A 19543-nucleotide genomic window follows, 5' to 3' on the forward strand; every position below is an offset into this window, starting at 1 on the left:
CAAACTAAAGTTCTCATTCAGGACTTTGTTGGCAACAAGTTGTGTGAAACCACTTGGAAGCAACTGTCGTACCGAAAGTGTAGAAACTCAGCAGATTGTTCTGGTAAGCTGTCAGCTGTTTGTCTCAGATGTTTTCTGTCAGCAGTTTGGAGTCAGTTGCTGGGAAAAGGTGTTGCTGGAAGTGCAGTGTCACAGAAATATGTTTTTATTCTCATTTTATGGTGACCAGCATTCTGTTTCTGCATCATCTTTGAAGGAAAGATTGGGGCATTGCAGCAAAAAACAGCCACAGGAAAAATGTTCCAAAATTCAAGAAAATTAAAGAAACGCTTTGAAAACACATCAAAACTCAATGGGAAAATCATGCTGGACATCCATACTGATATGGACTGGGTAATGTGTTAGGAATGAAAGGTTGCCACATGCTGAAAATGATCAACCTTCAGAGGCTGTAATCTGTTTTTGCCTGTTAATTTAGAAGTTTTGTAATTTAAATGTTTTATTTTTGGCCTTTGTTGGATAGTGCGACAGCGAAGACTAGACAGGAGAGTAAGGAGAACAAGTGGGGGAAGATGTGCAGCAAATAGTTGTGGGTCAGCCTCGAACCTGAGCCACGGACTTTCAGCCCTGAGGAATATGGTTACCAGCTCACACCGTGAGCCAATCTGGCGCCCAAAGTTCTGAAATTTTAAGTAAAATAAAGTCAATGAAAATTTTTGTGGTTTTCATATGTTTTGGTATATTTTTTTTATTAGATTTCTGTTTTGTTCATAATAGTGATACAGCTTTCATGAAAGTTTTCAGAATCCAGGTATCCACAGTATTTTCTGGTATTCATACTGTCTGTGTGCAGCTGTACTGCTCTGCTTTATATTTTGTGTACTTTGCCAGATTGTGCAAAAAGAACGGTGTGAATGTAAAACCTTTGTCGCTGTCTGACATCTCATTAACTGGAGCAGAACAAGATCTCTTTCAGAAAGTTTCTGACATCTCTGAAGTTGTACAACTTCAAATCCACTCTTTGAGTTTTCACGGTGGATTATAACTACAAGAACATGTTCAGCCCCAGCTCCATAACTGCTGACAGCTAACAAAAATTAGCTGTCAGCGGTGTGGTGGGTTTGGTGTTTTCATTCAGTACTGAGGGCACTTTTGTTGCTTGCTATTCTAATTCTGCTTTGCTATCAGAGAAAAAGCATTTCATTGACAGCTCAGCTGTACACTAACTCTAAAACAATTCAACAACCACGCTTCACATGCAGAGACTGGTCAGGTGTGCTGTGACACCAGACAGGGTCTCGATTTCACCTTTGTCAAGTGTCCTCCAATCTTTACTCTTGCCATTGAAATTGGGGGCTCTGAACCAACAAATCCTGTCACCTGAAAATGCACAGGATGGTCGTCCCTGTCCTCTGATATGACCCTCCACTGTCGTTACCTGTGCTATTTTAAAGGCTGGGGAAGTTTAAAGCAGAAACTTTAGGGTAAGAGTTCTAATAATTGATGCTTGAGGGCTAGAGGGGAAAAAAAAGCACACTTCAGGATACAGTGTTATGTGATGTCAGGGATTTTGAAATGAAAGATTTTTGTCTTCACGGTTGCAGTAACAATTACATAGTTAGGCTAACAGGTTACAAGAAATGATTAACACTGTAACTGCAGAGGGTGGAGGTGCCATGCTAATTTTCATGGAATGTATCTAATTATCAGTAATGTTATTAGTAACATTTATCAAAATAAGGTCTTAAGATTAAGTTTTAGGTTTAAAGATAAAAGCTAAAATGTATTTTATAATTCACCAATAAAGTCTCACACATCACACTAACTACCACATATGTTGTGGCTCTGTAACTACCTCACTTTAGTGCCTTTTTCACTTCTTTTGTAATTACTGTGGCAACAAAATGTAATTGAACAGTGAAGCTTGGTCATAATTTGCTGCACCCACAATTAACCTAGGTAGTGTTTTCCCTGGAAATTTGAAGTAAAAGTATAAAATAGCTGCTTAACTCTTCAATTTAACAGCAACTAAAGTAACTTCATTTGTAACTCTTCAGGAGCCTGCACAATATTGTCCCCTAAGAAAATAGAAAAAAAAAATTTCTAGCTGGGACGTTGCAGCTTGGTCAAGCTTTTTTACCAGCTGCTTAGCGCGCTGCTTTTCCACCATGTAACCGCATCAGTAATTTCCATCCACTTCCTTTCATATGAAGTGCAACCAGCAAGTGCTCCAGTGATGCTTGGTGGTCATTTATTTAATTTTGGGCTGCACATCATGAGCTGTTAGTTTTTCCTTCGTATCCTGGTTCTACTCAACGTGTGTGTGTGGTTTTTTTTTGCCTTAAGTGGTGAAGTCCATTTATTGTTTCCGCCTTTAGCGTGAACAGTTTTCTTGCATATTTTGCAAAGTACTGCACTTTGTTGGAGGCTGTTGAAGTAGCCTAGTTTTTAGGTACTAAATCATTGGAGGCTGACGTGCATCTCTAGCTCTCAGACATGTTTGTCTCATTGTTGTGTGAACTAGGGAAACTTGTAAACTTGTGGCGTTACTGTAGCAGTAATCTTGAAATATGGCATTTTTATATTTTATACAGTATTATTGCGGACAGTGTGATATGACACAGCCCTGGTACAAGGTAGCGGCACATTTTCCTATTGTTAAATCTGTATATTAAATTGTATGTGAGCAATGTTTATAGACTGTGCAGCTGAGACTGAACAGCACTTATTTTCATTGTGACAACAGTATTTGGCAGCAGTCAGAGCTATTTACTTACTTATCATGAGCCAGACAGCATTTAATTGTCTGGTGAGCGAAGCACATTGTGCCTCCCTCCCTTTCGTTTTGCACCCAGTGCTTCCTATTAAAAGAGACATCAGTTATCTGTTGTGTTGCAGGCCTTGAACTTTTTATTTTATGCCCATTCAAGACAGTGTGCAATAAATAGTTTAAGTTGTCATTTTTCGGTGTGCATACTCGCTCAGTTAATGACCCCTAGTTTTGCATGTGCCTATTTCCTTTATTTCCTATGTTTCCTTTTGAATATTGCATTCCTTATTTATTTTTTTTATTCACAAGGTGTGAGGTGGTATGGGCTATCACTCCATCGGGACATTTTCAAATCATTGTTGTACTATGGTTGAATGACTTGGAATAGGTAATAAACGATGTTTTAATAGATAATGGACCTAATTTAAATTGAAAGTTGGTTGGGGGGGTTGTCACATTTGTGAGCGCGATGACTTGAGAACAATGTGACCTACACAGCTACTGAAAATCTCAGACGACTTTGTTCTTCCCGTAATAATGCCAGTCAGAAAGTGACCGTATTCTCAGTGGTTTATATTTATTATGCTTTTAGTATTTCTTATTCATGGTTGGCGCTTAGCCGCGTGCTTTGGATTGATATTGTGAATAAAGTCACCGAGGCTCATGTGCACCCCATTAAGATCTACTGAGACCTGTAATTATGTGCTCTAAAACTTCCAGTGGACCACCTAAAGATTCTGCTGCCAGCGGGCTGATGAGGAGCCCTGGCAGCCAACAGTATTTATTTTTTTTCTTTTGTGTCTTTCATACCTGATATTTTCTGTTGTCTTTTGTACAGAGGTACAGAGAGAGCAGTGGTTAGCACTCTTGCCTCACAGCAACTGTGGCCGTGTCCTTTCTGTGTGATGTTTGCGTGTTCTCCTGTGTCTGCACGGGTTCTCTTGCTCTCGCTCTCTCCGGGTATTCACATTTTAATGTGAATAGTTGTATATAACTTTATTATTTAATATATTTTTATACAAGTTTTGAAAATTTACAACTTATATTTGCATTTTAATTGTACAAATAATTCGTTAAGCATGTTTGTGATTTTTACAGTAAAAAAAAATCTAACCTTTTTCTACTCTGATTTTATGTTTTTATGTGATTATAAGTCCAATGTGTTAATACAGTAGGTAAAAATGAAAGAATAACTATACAGTCACACATGAGGTCGTGCTGAAAAAAGTGATACCAAACAAGGCAAGGTAAACAGTTTCTAAAGTCAACTATAAAGCTAAAAACAAAAGTAGTCCAAAATGGCCAAATATACCCCGGACCCCGGAGGGGAACAATCGAGAGGCGTTTTGTAAAGTGTGCAGAAAAACAATATAAATTTGACCTGAAACGTTGTGAGTGGCAATCAAAGCACACCGAGCATCCATCATTCACAGCAGCGGATTCGCACGTGCGGGGAGCAGATCCTTATTTTGGTTTTTGGTGCTACACAAAGCACCGCAACTGCAACCTCAAGGTCAGCTACGAGCACAAGTATTGCCATCACACCTCAGCAGGAAACCAGTATTCCAATATTCTATTGGAAAATAAATCATTGGCTTGTGAAACTTGAATTTCATTGCATTTTGTTTAGATTAAAAAACAAATTTCCTGAGTCTTTTTGAAATGTGTTTGGAATATTAATGTGTATGAGGTCTTATCTTAGTCAAGACAAAGTCACAGTTGCACCTTCGAGTAAGTGGTTTGTCTTTGGTGAGAGATGGGCGATCATCTTACGTGGCTTAGTGCTGTGAATCCACCGCTACCACAAAAAAGGCTGCTGCTCGATTTCGTGCTGGTAGTAAAAATATTGTAGAGGTAGTAAAAGGTAGTAAATTGAATTCTAGGATTCCTGTATAAACCCTGTATAAATGCTTAAGCTAGTGTAATGTAATATTACACCTCATAGTAAACTTAGTAGGCTACTCTACAACCATCATAACATTTCTGTCTCCTGTCAACAAACGGTAATGCTAACATTTTCTGTTCTGCACTGTTATTTAAAGAAATGCCATTTGTGGTTGTTTTTTTGTTTTTAAATAAAGAAGTCTGTGTGTAAGTACATGAAATGATCATTTGCTTTGTTTACTGTGGTATGAAATTGAGAGGTGTAATTCTGCTGGTGTTAGCACTGACTAAAAGCAGTATTAAAGACATTTAATTGCTATTCAATTAAATGTTATTTATATAGCACTAAATCACATCAACAGTCGTCTCAAGGCACTTTATAGTTAAAAACCCTACAATAATTCAGAGCAAAGCTCAACAATCAGATGACCCCCTATGAGCAAGCATTCGGTCAGAGATGACCCACAAAACCTCTTCAAAGAAACAAAACGGTCCTCATCTGACTGCACAGAGTTTAATGTTAATGTTTACTGTTTATCAGTGATGTGTCAAATGGTCCTGATAAGTTTTCTTTAAAAAGAAACCCCAAACACTGCCATGGCACTTGATTTAGAAAAAGAATGCCTTTTGAAATTCATTTTTCTTGCGTGCTCCTTTGATTGGTCAGTTTTCAGAAAATGCCAAGATATATCTCAGGCTTAAATATTTGGCACTTCACACTCGGGCTCGGGATTGTGATGTCATCGGTGGCATGCATAATGGGACTGTTGATGCAAGTTGTTTACATGGAATATATATAAATAGAGTTTGCTTTTTTGATTTGAAAGTTAAGTTGTGGACTTTAGAAACATTGCTGTGTTGTGAAATAACATTTTTTGACTTTGGACGCAGCAACACGGAGCTGAGGTTGCGGAGCCATGGCTTACTAGAATCAAAGAAAATCTTCATGCTTTTTGTTTTTTAAAAAACAGGCACACGTCTGTTACATGGTTACTAGGGATGGAACGGTTCATGAAAAAAATCTGTCCCATTTGGTTCGCTTGTCTCGATTCGGGACGTGTGTCGTTCGGTTCAGGTCATGCACAAAAAAAGCCTTGCACCAGTAACCCAAATGAAGGGGCAGGGGTAAAGTGCAGCAGCCAGGCTGTAAAGACAAAGGAGGCCCGGGGTTAGAGGATGCAGCAGTAGCAGCATCATTTTGGTCTGCTCTGTGGGACCATTTTGGATTTAGTGCTACCTATGATGATGGCGGTAAGAAAGTAGTGGATAAAACTGTGATGGTGTGTAAGCACTGTGCAACACCTGTTGCTTAAGCATTTTGAAATCAGCAATGTCTCCACTTTTACTGTACAAAAATCTCACCTTGCTTCAACCTGAGACTGTCACAGTGTGTGTCAGGCCACACATTCTTTCAGTTTTTGCATGGCTACGTGACTTGTCCTTGAGAATAGCAGATATTTTAAACACTGTAAATGGTGGATTGTCTGTTGCTGATGTATGGTATTTCTGGAGCATTGACAAAATACGAGAACCGAGGTATACCGACCCGACCCAAAAACCATAACCCCAAAACCGTGATAGGAACGTGATACTGGTTACAGGCTGCAGGCTGCTGCAACATGGATAACACAAAGAAAATCTTTATACTTTTGTTTTGGGCAAAGTAGCTTATGAAATGCAGCAGTGTGATCCTTACTGGGTACCATAGCTACACCTCGGACATGCAGAAGTTGTTGTGGCTGCCTCTGATCGGTATCAATGGAGAACAAAGCGACTCCAATCTCCTGCACCTTCTGCTGCTCCAGAACACAAAGTGTTTGTAATGAGAGATTCTGGCATAAAAGACATAAAACCACCTGAATGGCTTTTATTTTTAAGATTCACGGTGCAGTTTAGTGCAGCTAACCCATGGAAGGATGTTATTACAGTGCAATATTAAATAAGCAAGACTTCATGCTTTATAAGGGTGTATGCAGTGCTTTGAGATGGAAAAATATAAACCAAAATACATAATTGGAAAAAGACAAAAAAAAATTGCAGTGCAGTATTAAATAAAATGAACTATATAAAATGTGTCTTTGCAGGGTCAGCAATGCAAACAGTGTTTGTCTGCATGTGTCACAGAGTCCCACACGCATGAATGTAAGCTTGAAGCCATTTATAATTCTGAACTAGTCTGATGTGTAGGTGCTCACCACAAACAGTTTTTGAGAAAATGTTGGGAACTTGAGCATCGGTAGCTCCTACAAATAAAGTTTTCTATGTGTTCGTATGGATCAATCCGTCCTAATAGCACCGCTTTGTCTTGTTGTTTAGCTTCTCTCTGTATTGTGTTGTGCTGCTGATCTCCTCACGGGTCATTTGGGTGCTTTTTCAGTGTGTTTTCCTCCAGACTTCCCTGCCGGTTGGGTCTGTCTTTGTTTCGTTTTTGTGTGAACAACAAAATAGTGGCGACTACCCAAAATGCATTGCGATTCCTGATCTCTGTAAGGAATTCTAAGTAGGTGTATAGGACCACTTAGAAATGAGCAAAACTGGACTGACCATTATGGGGAACCTTGGCAGTCAGTGTTGATGCACACAGGGTTATTCTACATCTTCTGACATCAGTTTGTCAAAAAAACCTTTGGACCTGACACGAACAGATGCTTCAGTATGACTGTTTCTTTGCTGCGACAGTCAGATGTGAGCATGTTTTGCAAATCAATGTTTATCGGTGTTCTGATCAGCAGTTTACAGCCTGGTGCTGCTCCAGGCTGATGTTCTCTCACGCCGGGCTGTTTTCAGAGCATATTTTAATTTTGTCCATGATCAGTATTTCACACAATTTTGTATTTGGAACTGTGGTGTTATTTCAGTGCAGTCTGCCACTGGGCGTGGCCATTTTGGTTCACAGCTCTTGTGCGATCTTGTGATTCTCTTGTTCAACCCCACTGAGCTTAGGACCCCCCCCCCATGAGCCCTGGGATGACGTTTATTTTTGGCTAGAACGCTGCCTTTATGACCAGCTTTGGACTCTGCTTAAAGCCTGTTATCAGATCCCTTTTAGAGGGGAACTTATGTACTCACAAACATGGCAGCAATTTGATATACAGTTGTCAAAGTATTATGACTCAAGCTATGAAATAACCAAATTAATATTGGCACCATGTGTGTTGCTTGGCCGCTTGAGGAATGTGAATGAGTATTTAAATATATTTATTAAAGGCTTGAGTCAGCTTGGTGTGTACTTCCTTCAGGTCTCTAGGTTTCCAGTTACACCCCTCATTTTATACTCCTGCAGATTTCCCATTTGTGGGACTAATAAAGGCATTCTCGATTCTTGATGAATCTGTTGGTGTTCTAATTTCTTTAACTAACAGCTACATCCTCGTACCTTATTGACATTCAAGAACATACAGTGAGGGGTGGCTGTAGGTATAGATGTGATCAGTGTAGCTGTACAAGTTGTCAACTCAGATATGAGCACATTGCTTCGGAAAAGGTTAAATGCTCCTAGCAACTACTGTGTGGACTGAACATGCTGTCAGCTTATTGGCCAGGACAGCAGTGTCAGGTTGAATGAATCATCTGAAATGATGTTCCAGTTCAGTCTTATCAGGTGATTGCAGTGACCCCGGAAAGTATTTGGGCTCATTTGGCCAGGTTAATAGTCGTGGCTCTTTTGTGCCATGTAGTGACATGAAATCTGTATATATCCAGTGTGAGCTAATGACCCAGAATGACTGAAATTGGCTGGACGGAGCAAAGAGTTACAGACTGAGACTGATCAGTTATAATACCAGCGCTAACATTTTTGTGGGAATTTCCAAGTTAAATCAGTGATTCAAGGCTAAATTAAAAGGTTTAAGGACTGAATAAGGTACAGGAGAGGGGAAAAAAACTGCTCCTGTTTCATTCGCTAACAAAGATATGTAGAGCTGTAGTGCTGTCTGTAAAGTGCCTGCTTGTGATATTTAACACTGTTGCTTGGCAGGCAGACTTTGTGTTCATCTTCCAAAGGTGAATTGAATTAACAAGGTCATTCTCCTGGCATCCAGTCTCCAGAGGCTGAAGACAGTAGACTTTAAATAAGGCGTCAGATGTCAAGCAATAAGGGGGTAGATGAAACTGCATTGTTGAAAATGAATCACAGAGGCTGCACCACACAGTATTATCTTGAGTTTAACCTGGGATGGCAAACTGCTGGCTAGCTGACTCCAGTGGACAGTGGTGGACATAAATATGAGATTGAGGCCATATTTGACGTTTCTTTTCTACAACCTTGCTAGAGAAGTTAACAGAGAAACCTTCTTTGCCTTTTAAAGTCTACACCTTCGAGGGAGTCATGTCTTTCAAGGATGCTGAGCAAACTGCCTTGTCATAGCCTAATTCCTGTAAAGCTCCAAATTACCTCATGAATATGCACTTCTGAAGGTCAATGTCATACTGTTTATGTGCAAAACGACAGCAGGACACTGCAGTGTGTCTCTCCGTTTTAGGTGTGTAGCTTATGTTGTTCTTCAGTTATTTACCATCTCATTATAAATGCAATAGATCCTTTTCATTTTTTACATTAGATGAGTTAAAGTACCCAGTAATAAGAGATGCCAGTACTGGAATATATAACCAATCGATGTGAAACATTATTTCAATTGAATTTTCAATTCAGCTTTATTTATAATATATATTATATAGTACCAAATCACAGCAACAGTCGCCTCGAGGCGAGTGATGCTTTAAAGTAAATTTAAGAGGCAGGAAGCGTCTAATGAAAGGCACTACCGAGTTGAATTATGGGAAATGTAGGACAAAGGCTGCTCGATTATGCCAAAAACTATAATCATGATTAGTTTGCTCAGTTATATGCAACACAATTATTTATAAGCAAACATGTATTTATTGATGGTGTTACCTGGTGAGAGAGCCTCTGTGATGCAGAGTAGGGTTGTCACTACTAGACTTTTAACACACACATAATTGTTATCATGTGTATTAATGTTACATATGGGCAGGACTGATAACATTTGCTGCCTAGCTCCCACATTAACGCTATGGTTTTATTCATTTGTTCTAGCCATAGCTGCTACTCTAACGCTAAGCAATAGCTAATGTGGGTAACTGCTAATTGTTAAATGGCTAATGTGAACATGTGCGCCGGACAGGCTAACGCTAATAACGGCTTAACACGTGAGTGATGTTGAAACAGGAGCTTTGCTGACCTCCATGAAGGGTGTCAGTCTTCACGTTTTTGGACTACTGCTAGTGAGGGGATCACTGGTGTGCCTTCCTGTGTGCAGTGGTGTTGCGTGTCAGCTGGAGGAGGCACAGATGGCACTCTTGGTATCAATACTGTTGTAAATGAGTAATCCAATAGTAATTTCTAGTATCGATTAGTATGTGAGTATCAGGCACTATTTAATACATTTGCTGCCTACAGTACTGAGGGGATAAGAAAACAAGTACTGCTGTCTTCAGTGAATTCCCTGAACCAGTGGAAGTGAACTGCCCGAGTATTTGTATAAAAATATTACACATGACAGCTTGTTTTTGAAGTGTCAAGGTGGCGATGAATGCATAGAGCAAGACTTTAGTGTCTTTCAGCTTGTTTTGGTTTTACAGCAGCTAGTTTAAGTCAATGCTCTCATGAGCCTTGATTCCAGAAGGAGCAGGCAGCTGGTTTCAGCTGTTTCAGTGCCCCAAAAATCAAAGCTCAAAACAGATGGAACTACACATGTATTTGCACTGTAGCATCCAAAAATGCCTACCTGTTGTTTCCACATGGACATTAATTTACACTGTTCCTTGCTTTCATTAGCCTAATTTCATAGCCAGTTTGTTTGCCAACCTATTTCACACTGGTGTCTAATTCTAAATTGCTGCTTGTCTCAAATTGGAAAGCACAACTCCTGCAGCTTCATGCTTTAGTGTGCTGGTCTTTTGAATGGGTGTCTATAGGGGAAAGATGGTTTTGATCAGTTTTTGGCTTTTCACACTGAGCTCCAAGACTTAATGAGGGGACTATTCAAAAGGTCTGAGCTGTAGGTGGTTACAGTCAACAGCACTTTGATAATAGTCTGTGTCTTTCAACAGGATGCTTTTCATAATACTGTTATACAGATGTGTGCCTTAATGCTGTAATTATACTGGGAAAAAACAGGCCCTGAAGACATTTGTTTTTAGGAGTCTCGTAGTTTTGATGTGGCCTTTTGAAGGACATCATCAGAAAGCTATCATTTATGGTTTAGAAAGTGATTAAGTTATGTCATTAGACCCGTTTTCAGTTTTAGTTTATAAATGAAGCAATTATATTTGTTTTATCTTTACATGGCGAAACCTGCACTTCATCTTTATAGTGGCACCTCAACCCGCTCCCCCACTGCTCCTGGTTCTGCTCCGAGTAACCCTCCAGCTCACGGAGGATCTCCTGTGCAGAACACGGACTACTGCTGCAGTTTAGGGTGGTGAGGGAGTCCATCAGACTGTGAGGTAAAACTGGCCCAACAGCAGACTGGTCAGTGTGTCTGCTTGAGGTTAAATGAAAAGGATGATATTAAAGTTAAGCATCATAACTGGATAGTTTTAGTCAACATTAATGTCTCACTTAATATAGTTGGAAATTAATCATTCGCTCAGCTGTATTCGTTGATGTTGTTATGCTTGTTTTAACAGCTTATTTTGAATAAAGAATTAAAATTAAACCACAAAAAGGAGCAAAAGTTCGCTCTCTGTTTAACCAGCTGCTTTTACACAGCTGTGCTTCACACTCACGGTTGGTAGGCGACATGAGCTACAGAGGTGAGGGCAGGCGACACTGATATGAAGGCTAGCCGCTCACTTCCAATCTTTGCGGGAACTCGTGCACTGAGAAACGTTCCACGGTGCAAAGTGCGATTAAAATGCATTAAAATTTTTAATTTGTTAATTTCTCTGTAATTAATTAATTGAAATTAACATGTTAAAGTCCCACCCCTAATATATATATATATATATATTTTTATATATATATATATATATATATATATATATATATATATATATGACAGACACACACACACATGAGAGAGGGACTTATGTTTGCTTTAAGAAGCTCTGCCCTGCTGTTCTTTTTCTGATGAAATTTGTAGCAGATCAGATGCTGCAAAGGTGTTTTTACACATTGGTGCAATGGATCTACTAATTTTCATGTTAGCTGCTGACTAGGGTTTAATATTTTTCCCGAAAATGACATGAATTAAATCCCGGGAAATGACGAGCCATTTCCCGGGAATCCCGGGAAAAAGTTTATTTATTTTTTTATTTTAATTAGGCCTTCTGTAGCCTGTGTCGGCCTTAACCTATTGTGATATTGTAGAGGTAGCTTTCCAGCTATGTCCTGTTATGCCCAGTAGGGGGCAACGTCAGCTTGATTAACGCAATAAAACCTACATCTCGACATTGGAGTGATCGAGCTATGCGGTGTTGTATCGTTCCTCAACACTCCCTTAACAAATATAATTAGAATATTCCTCCATTGTACATGGAATTATACCAAGATATTTTACAACTGCTGGTGCAAAACAATACGGTTCATCTCCACAGCATTGATAAAGGCTCAGCCACGCTGTCGTGGCGACATCTGTTGCGCTATATCTCCACCAGTGGAACGCTGTAATAGTCATTGAAAAGTTAACTACCGTACTTCACTATAATATGGCATAACACAGGGCCTTGAGTAATGCACTACGACTTGGTCATTGCCATTCTGGCAACAGCAAATTTATAACACCGTGTCTGAGGGTTAAAGTAGGTTCGCTGTGAATCGTCTTTTGAAAAACTGGCCAATCCTTATAGCCTAAAAAATATACATTTTACTCAACTCCATTTTAAAAGCGAAATATGTTAAAGTTATCTATTTCATGATAATTTCTTCACACATTAGGCCCGTATCCTAATTCATGATTGTTAGTAAGCGGCTGCAAACGAGGAAAAGAAACACTCGAAGTTAAACAGATATTTCTTTATTGTTCAGGGCAGGCATATTTTATAGGCTATATAATGCAATATAACAATATATAATAATATAAAATTATATAATACAAAATACCTTAGGGTAAACACATTGCCTACGATTTCAACAAATTAAAGAGGAAAAAAGCACAACTGTGTAATACCTCTATTAAAACGCTTGAGATGAAGGCTGAAGCCTTAAACAGAGGCTGAACCTGCCTGAAATGAAGAGTAATGCTTTTCGCATTAAACGAACCCTTCTCTCAATATTTCCTTAAATTTAACTTTCTGAAGCTTTCTTTTCTTTCTGAAAGTCAAATCGACGCGCGCGACTTTTTTCCCGGTTTCCCGTCTAACGTTTCCCGGGAAACGGGAAATGGTTCTGATCGCATTTCCCGGGAATCCCGGATCCCGGGATTAAACCCTACTGCTGACTGCTGGCCTTTTCCGCACAGCTTGTCAGTCAGGAGAAATTTGGAATCTAAAAAAGAAGCCAACACACACCATAGTGCCAAAAGTATTCACTCACCATCCAAATCATTGAATTCAGGTGTTCCAGTCACTTCCATGACCACAGGTGTATAACCCAAGCACCTAGGCATGCAGACTGCTTCTACAAACAATCATGGCTGTTCATTATTTGGTTGGGACATTGTCTGGACTATTGGCTGTGCTATTGTCAAATTGGTGTAAATCTGTAAGACAACATAGCTTCCATACAGACTTGATACTTTAATGTTCAGACACATTTCATGTTCATACTTTTCAGTTGGCCAACATTTCTATAAATCCTTTTTTTGTATTGGTCTTAAGTAATATTCTAATTTTCTGAGATACTGAATTTGGGGTTTTCATTAGTTGTCAGTTATGATCATCAAAATTAAAAGAAACAAACATCTGAAATGTATCAGTCTGTGTGTAATGAATGAATATAATATGTAAGTTTCACTTTTTGAATGGAATTACTGAAATAAATCAACTTTTTCATGATATTCTAATTTTATGACCAGCACCTGTATTCAGCTAAAGATGCTCCACAGACACAAAAAGCCTTTCTGTGTTGGGGGAAACCCTCAAGCCATAGACTGATATCTGTTGTTTGGTTAAGCTCTTGTGGATATTGTTCGTGATGGAGTTTTGCTGAGGCAGTGTAGCACTGGCGAGCTGTCCTGGCCTCATTAATCAATACAGGAGAGAACCGTAATGAAGACGAGACATGCAGGGATGCATCCAATCAGTGAGCCATGGGTTTGTGCTCGCATGCTTTTCTGCTGCTGCGAATACTGTCAGAAATAATTGACAGGAGAGATGCCTCGCTGGGACAGAGGATTAGTTTCAGCAGCATTTTCAGCTTAGCTTTCCAGGAGATTTATGTCCAAGGTTTCCTGATAAATAACTTATTTTAAGTGTTTGTCACCATGAGTCAGCATGCCGTGTTGGGGACAGGGTGCCATCTTGACACATCTTTCTGTTCTCCTCTTTACACGATGGTGGCAACACTTCTTTGGAAAACACTTCTCACTAATGCAGAATTACTTCAAGCCAGGCCATTCCACAGATGCACTTAAGAAGTCGAGAAAACAAATAACATAATATGAAGTCCTGACCTCAGTGGAGTTCTCATTGTGATTTCTGCTTTGTTTTTGGACTGTACAGGTGCTGCTGGTTTCCTGTAAAGCCATACAGGAAACTGTGGAGTAGGATAATACGTCTGACTGAATAATTAAAAACACAGGCTCAAACGGGTGCTTTTACTGCTCTACTTGGAAAACCCATTACATGGCACCATAAAGGATTAGTTCACATGCAGGTAGAATTTCTAAGATGCCTGCTGGGTTCTGTTTCTGGGAGGCCTTCATTTCCCCTCTTTATTAGATGGTTTGTTGAGGTGATTCATGGAGCTGCCACTGATAAAACTTTCTGCTGATTCTTACACACTTTTTATAGCTGTTGTCTACAACTCTTGATTAGCTGCGTGCTGTTTGGATTCCACTTTAACTCCACTTCAGTCTGGGTTCACAGGCTGTTATGTGATCCGTCAAGTACACTATGCTGATTCACAAGGTTGGTGATTCAGTCGCTCATTTCAAAGTGACCTTGGACATGACACTGAAACCTTAATCGGTCCCAGTAGTCTAATCAGCATCTTGAATGGTATCTCACTGCTATCGGACTGTGTGTGAATGAGAAACAAGTTTTATGTAGCACTTCATTTAAATAGCTTTATATAAACGTATTACACAAGTGCGGGAAATAAACCCATTGGTGTGTGTCTCACTTCCTGTGTGTAGATGTGTGTCAAGGTTGCACACCCTGTTCTTCCTGTTCCTCCATACAGTGATCAGTCAGCATTATAGTAGCTGGATCGTGCTATATGAACATAAATCAAGTACAGAATTAAATGGTACCAAATGCCCACCTGCCTTCCAGTCACTGCAGCCACCGGGTTCAACAGTTCCCAGGTTTAACTGACTGATGGTTGACCTGAGGCTGAAGACACAAACTGATCACATGCTTCATGTATTTATTTATTCAGTATGTCTTTGTGTGGAACATGCATTTAAATCATAAAACAATCTGAAGGATTGTCCAGAGCGGTTAAAAAGTGGGGCAGCACAGTTGGTCTGTATTCCAATATTGATTGGAGCTGTTTCAGCAGGCTCATTGCTGCAGGGTATTCATTTATTGATTTATTGTACTATATAGTGTACATTTGCAATATCACTAAAATCCAAAAATATAAAACACTGACCTTTCAAGGAGAGATTCACCTGGATTTGTATTTCTGTGCATGGTGAAGTTGTGTTTTCTGCAATGAGAGAACACAACAGCAGTTTACAGTAAACACAATCTTCTGCTGCCTAATGCATCTGTGGCAGCTGATAAACACAGGCTGTAAGCACATTTTGCTCTTTGCTTTGTCACACTTGAGATGGCCAAACCATTTTCATATCAAGGAGGCTGTGTGATGTCGGCTCTTCTTCGTAGCTAAAAACCCATACAGTTAAAAGCCACTCGCTTGTCACCTCAGTTTACTCTAGTTATTGATAGTTTAGAGCCTGACTGATGCCAATACCGATATTTGATGAAAACAAAACACATTTCTCTAACATTTGTTGTGTTTACTTATTTATGAGTCCTCACTGAGATAATATGACAGTACAGTTTAAAATTAATCTTGTTTTTATTGTCAGAGCAAGTCACAGATTGCTGCCTGACTCTGCTTGGATCAGCTAGTTGCTGTGTTTGTGGGTTCCAAACACACACTGCCAACAGGGAAGTTGCAGGGTTCCCTCTGGTGGATAAACGGGGTAACATCAGCACTAATAACATTTTGAAGGGTGTTTCTCTCATGTCTTTACTTTTTAAATCTTCATTTATTAGCCGTTACAAATCTGATACCAACATAGTGGCAACTGGCTAATGTCGACTGATATATCAACGCTTTAGTATAGATAAATGTGGCGTGCGTGTGTGTTGGTTATTGGGAACATATGAGCTTTGATGTTGTTTTGGTGTCTTTCTGAGGATTCTCAGGCCTCTGTTACACAAGCCTTGCCACTTGTGGTTAAATGCTTTGATATGAAGGAGATTTTCTCTTGCCTCCAAAAACATCTTTCATGTTTCCACTGCCATTTGCCAAGTTGCTCCTTTTTCAACTGCACCACTTTGTGTTCACTTAACTGTGTAAATGTGAAGAACTGAAGCAGTGGAAGCAACGAGACAAAGGAGCATACGTGGCAGACTGACAAGTGACCTACTTCTAGTAATTGAGTTTTGTTTATTCTGATTAGATGAAGATATTTAAGTGACAGTTGAAATGAGCACTGTTACCTCAGTGTGGTAATAGCATCATTAGGGTACAGATAAATGTATTTACTGGTATTTCTGCTTCTGCTGTCTGCTCATTTTTCAGCATGGTAATTTAGATCCACATCTCCCTTTCTATTGTATCTTCTGTGGTAATTCACTAAGTGTGTTCACCCCATGGTGTGGTGTTGCGAGTGGGTACATTTTATCAGATTTTTACCTCCTAATTATCAGGTTTTATTACACAGTCCTACACAAGAGCTCCTAAATCAGCTTCAAGGACACTCATCTCTTGCATGCATTTAGCAAGTTATATACACCTGGACAGGGCCAGGTGACTCACTTCTTGGCTTTCTTTCCCTCCTGCCAGGCAATGCTAATGAAGTAGAATACTGAAAAAGGTGTTTTCATGCACTGGTTGAGGGGCATTTTCGTACACCAGATTCTGTTTTAATGAGCTCATCCTCTGCTGCGATTCACACTTGGGTGTGTGTTTAACAGTAATCTGACTGTTATTCAGATGAGGTCAGCCTCACTGCAGGCCCAATGTCACTGAATCTCTTTGGTCAGTTAGCACAAATAGATTTTTGTCTGTTTATAGCAGGCAAACAGAGCTGCAGAGATTAGTCAATGAATCCATCAGTTGGCCAGTCAGGATGGCCTGATCCACTGTTGTCCTGTGGAAATGAGCTACTTGAAATGAAGGCTTGCTGTGGTTTGGGCAGGGCTCTTTTGCACGCAAACTGCATGAAAAATTACACTCATCACACAATGTGCTGGAATGCTAACCACTGCCTCCCTTGCAATACCAACTCTGGATTGTTGTTTTTGGGCTAGTTTTGATTGGCCATTGGGCTGGTTTTGTCAGATATGGCAACCTTGTAGCTGTGATAAGATTTAAAGGCATTAAGTATGAGACTGCAACTAAAAGAAGACATAACACCTCCTTCTTAAAAGTGATGCCTTAATTTAAGTAAATTTTGAGTCTCTTTTACTTGAGTTACTTGGTTTTAACACTTGTTGGGAAAGCTATAAAAATAAAGGTAATACAAAAAGCTAAAATGAGTTGCTATCTGAACTTGGGTGGCAGTTAATGTACCTGTGCAGCTCATCCAAATGAAGCCTCTGTGTGGGGAAACACAGTATTTAGAAGTATCCCACTGTTATCAGCAGTGGCCTCAGTGGCTGCTGTTCAGGGGGAGTCTCATTATTAAAGGAAGACTGCAACAAATAAAAGAGCAGGTGCTTTGGCCATCAGAGACATTTAATGGTTAATGGGAGTTGTTGTAACATTGTGAAACCTTAGCAGCTGAAAAGGCATGAAGTCAGTGAACCAGGTCAGCAATGCCACTTATACAACACTACCTTTTTAACATCATCTACAGCCAACAACAACAACTAACAGTCATTCCAGGCTAAGTAAGGCAGCAAAGCTCCTGGATATACATTCATGGCTGTGGACAGGGTCCACAATGATACTCAGGCTGTGGTGTTTAAACGATGGTGCTAAGGGGGCCAAATTGTGCCAAGAAAATATCCCCCACACATTACAGCACCAGCAGCAGCCTGAACCGTAGATACAAGGCAGGATGGATCCATGCTTTCATGTTGTTCACACCAAATTCTGACCCTACCAATTTTGGTGAGCATGTGTGAATTGTTCCCTGTTTCCAGGAGTGGCACCCAGTGTGGTCGTCTTCTGCTGTAGTCCATCTGCTTCAAGGTTCGACATGTGCGTTTATAAATGCTCTTCTGCCTACTTTGGTCATAACAAGTGTTTTTTTTTTTAGTTACTTTTCACTTCCTATCAGCTCAGAGCTGTCGTGCCATTCTCCTCTGACAGCAGGCATTTTTACCCAGAGAACTGCCACTTATTGGATATTTTCTCTCTTTTTTTTATGACCATTGTCTGTAAACCCTAGAGATGGTTGTGCAGGAAACTCCCAGCAGATCAACAGTTTGTAAAATACTGTCACAGAAATATTCTGTGACCAGCCTCTCTGACACAAGCAGCCACACCACATTCAAAGCCACTTAAATCCCTTTTAAATGTCTACATTCCCAAATGCATGTGATTGGCTGATTTAGATGTTTGTGAATGAGCAATTAAACAGGTGCAACAAATAAAATAGCCGTCCAGTGTATCTGAGTTTAGATCTGATTGTCTGAAAGTGTTTTATTTTAGCCTTTATTCGTTTCAGTGTGGGTTGTAGAATTACTATAACATGGGGGATATTTGTTAGAGGTAAAATTAAGGAAAATTAGAGTAGATATTACAATATAAACACTTTGTAAAGCCACTTGACTCACATTCATGTAGACATCGCCAGTCAACGTGCATCCGAGCCTCATCAGGCACGTTAGGATGACACATTTCATCAGAGTAATAAAGACTAAAGCTAAAGACATTTGCTATGTATTTTAATTTTATTTTATTTAAGGTAGCTTTGTAAGTTCACACAATTATTTTTTCCACTAGTCTCTTTTTTTCTTTTTAAACTAACATTAAGAGCAGCACCACACAGCTTATAAGCTATGGTTATAGTTTAGCATGGAGCACTGCTACAATGTTATTAACTGATTCTGGTTGTGTGTCTTTGAGCTGCTTAGATAAGTGTGAGGTGTTTTTTTTCCCTCCTATTCCAAATGCTCAGTCAGTCCTCTCCTAACATCACAGACTGAACTTTCCCTGATTAATCAAACCATAACTATCTACACAGATATATGTAGACAATATGAGAGTGCTGCTCTTAGTCTGATACCAATCTGATGCAGACATCTTTAGGTTTTGAACTGCAGCTGGAAACTGTAAAATATAAAAGGCAATTTTAGTTTTGAAGTTTTACCAAATACCCAATTAACTGAAAAAATAAGAGAAAAAAATCAAGATGGTTACAGGCTGAAAATTCCAGGTTGATGTGTTATACTGTGTGAGTAACTGCTCCACTTTGGATGACTTTAGTAACCCAGTTTCAAACTTTCTTTCCAATAACTGCATCTCTTAGCTTTCATCAGTCCAAATATATATCTAGTAGAAGCCAAATGAATTCAGGCACCTTTACAGCAGTACTGGGAGAAGGGTTTTACTGTCTTTTTTTCTGGCAGCCTCAC

The 19543-nt window shown here is 39.6% G+C and overlaps 1 protein-coding gene across 1 annotated transcript in view; it reads left to right on the forward strand.

Annotated features, from left to right (window-relative positions):
• arhgap32b (Rho GTPase activating protein 32b) overlaps positions 1 to 19543 on the forward strand; it is a 135372-nt gene that overhangs the window by 7920 nt on the left and 107909 nt on the right. The gene's annotated exons all lie outside the window — the stretch shown is intronic.

Source organism: Archocentrus centrarchus, chromosome 14 (assembly GCF_007364275.1).
Source record: "Archocentrus centrarchus isolate MPI-CPG fArcCen1 chromosome 14, fArcCen1, whole genome shotgun sequence".
NCBI classification, from domain to species: Eukaryota; Metazoa; Chordata; class Actinopteri; order Cichliformes; family Cichlidae; genus Archocentrus; species Archocentrus centrarchus.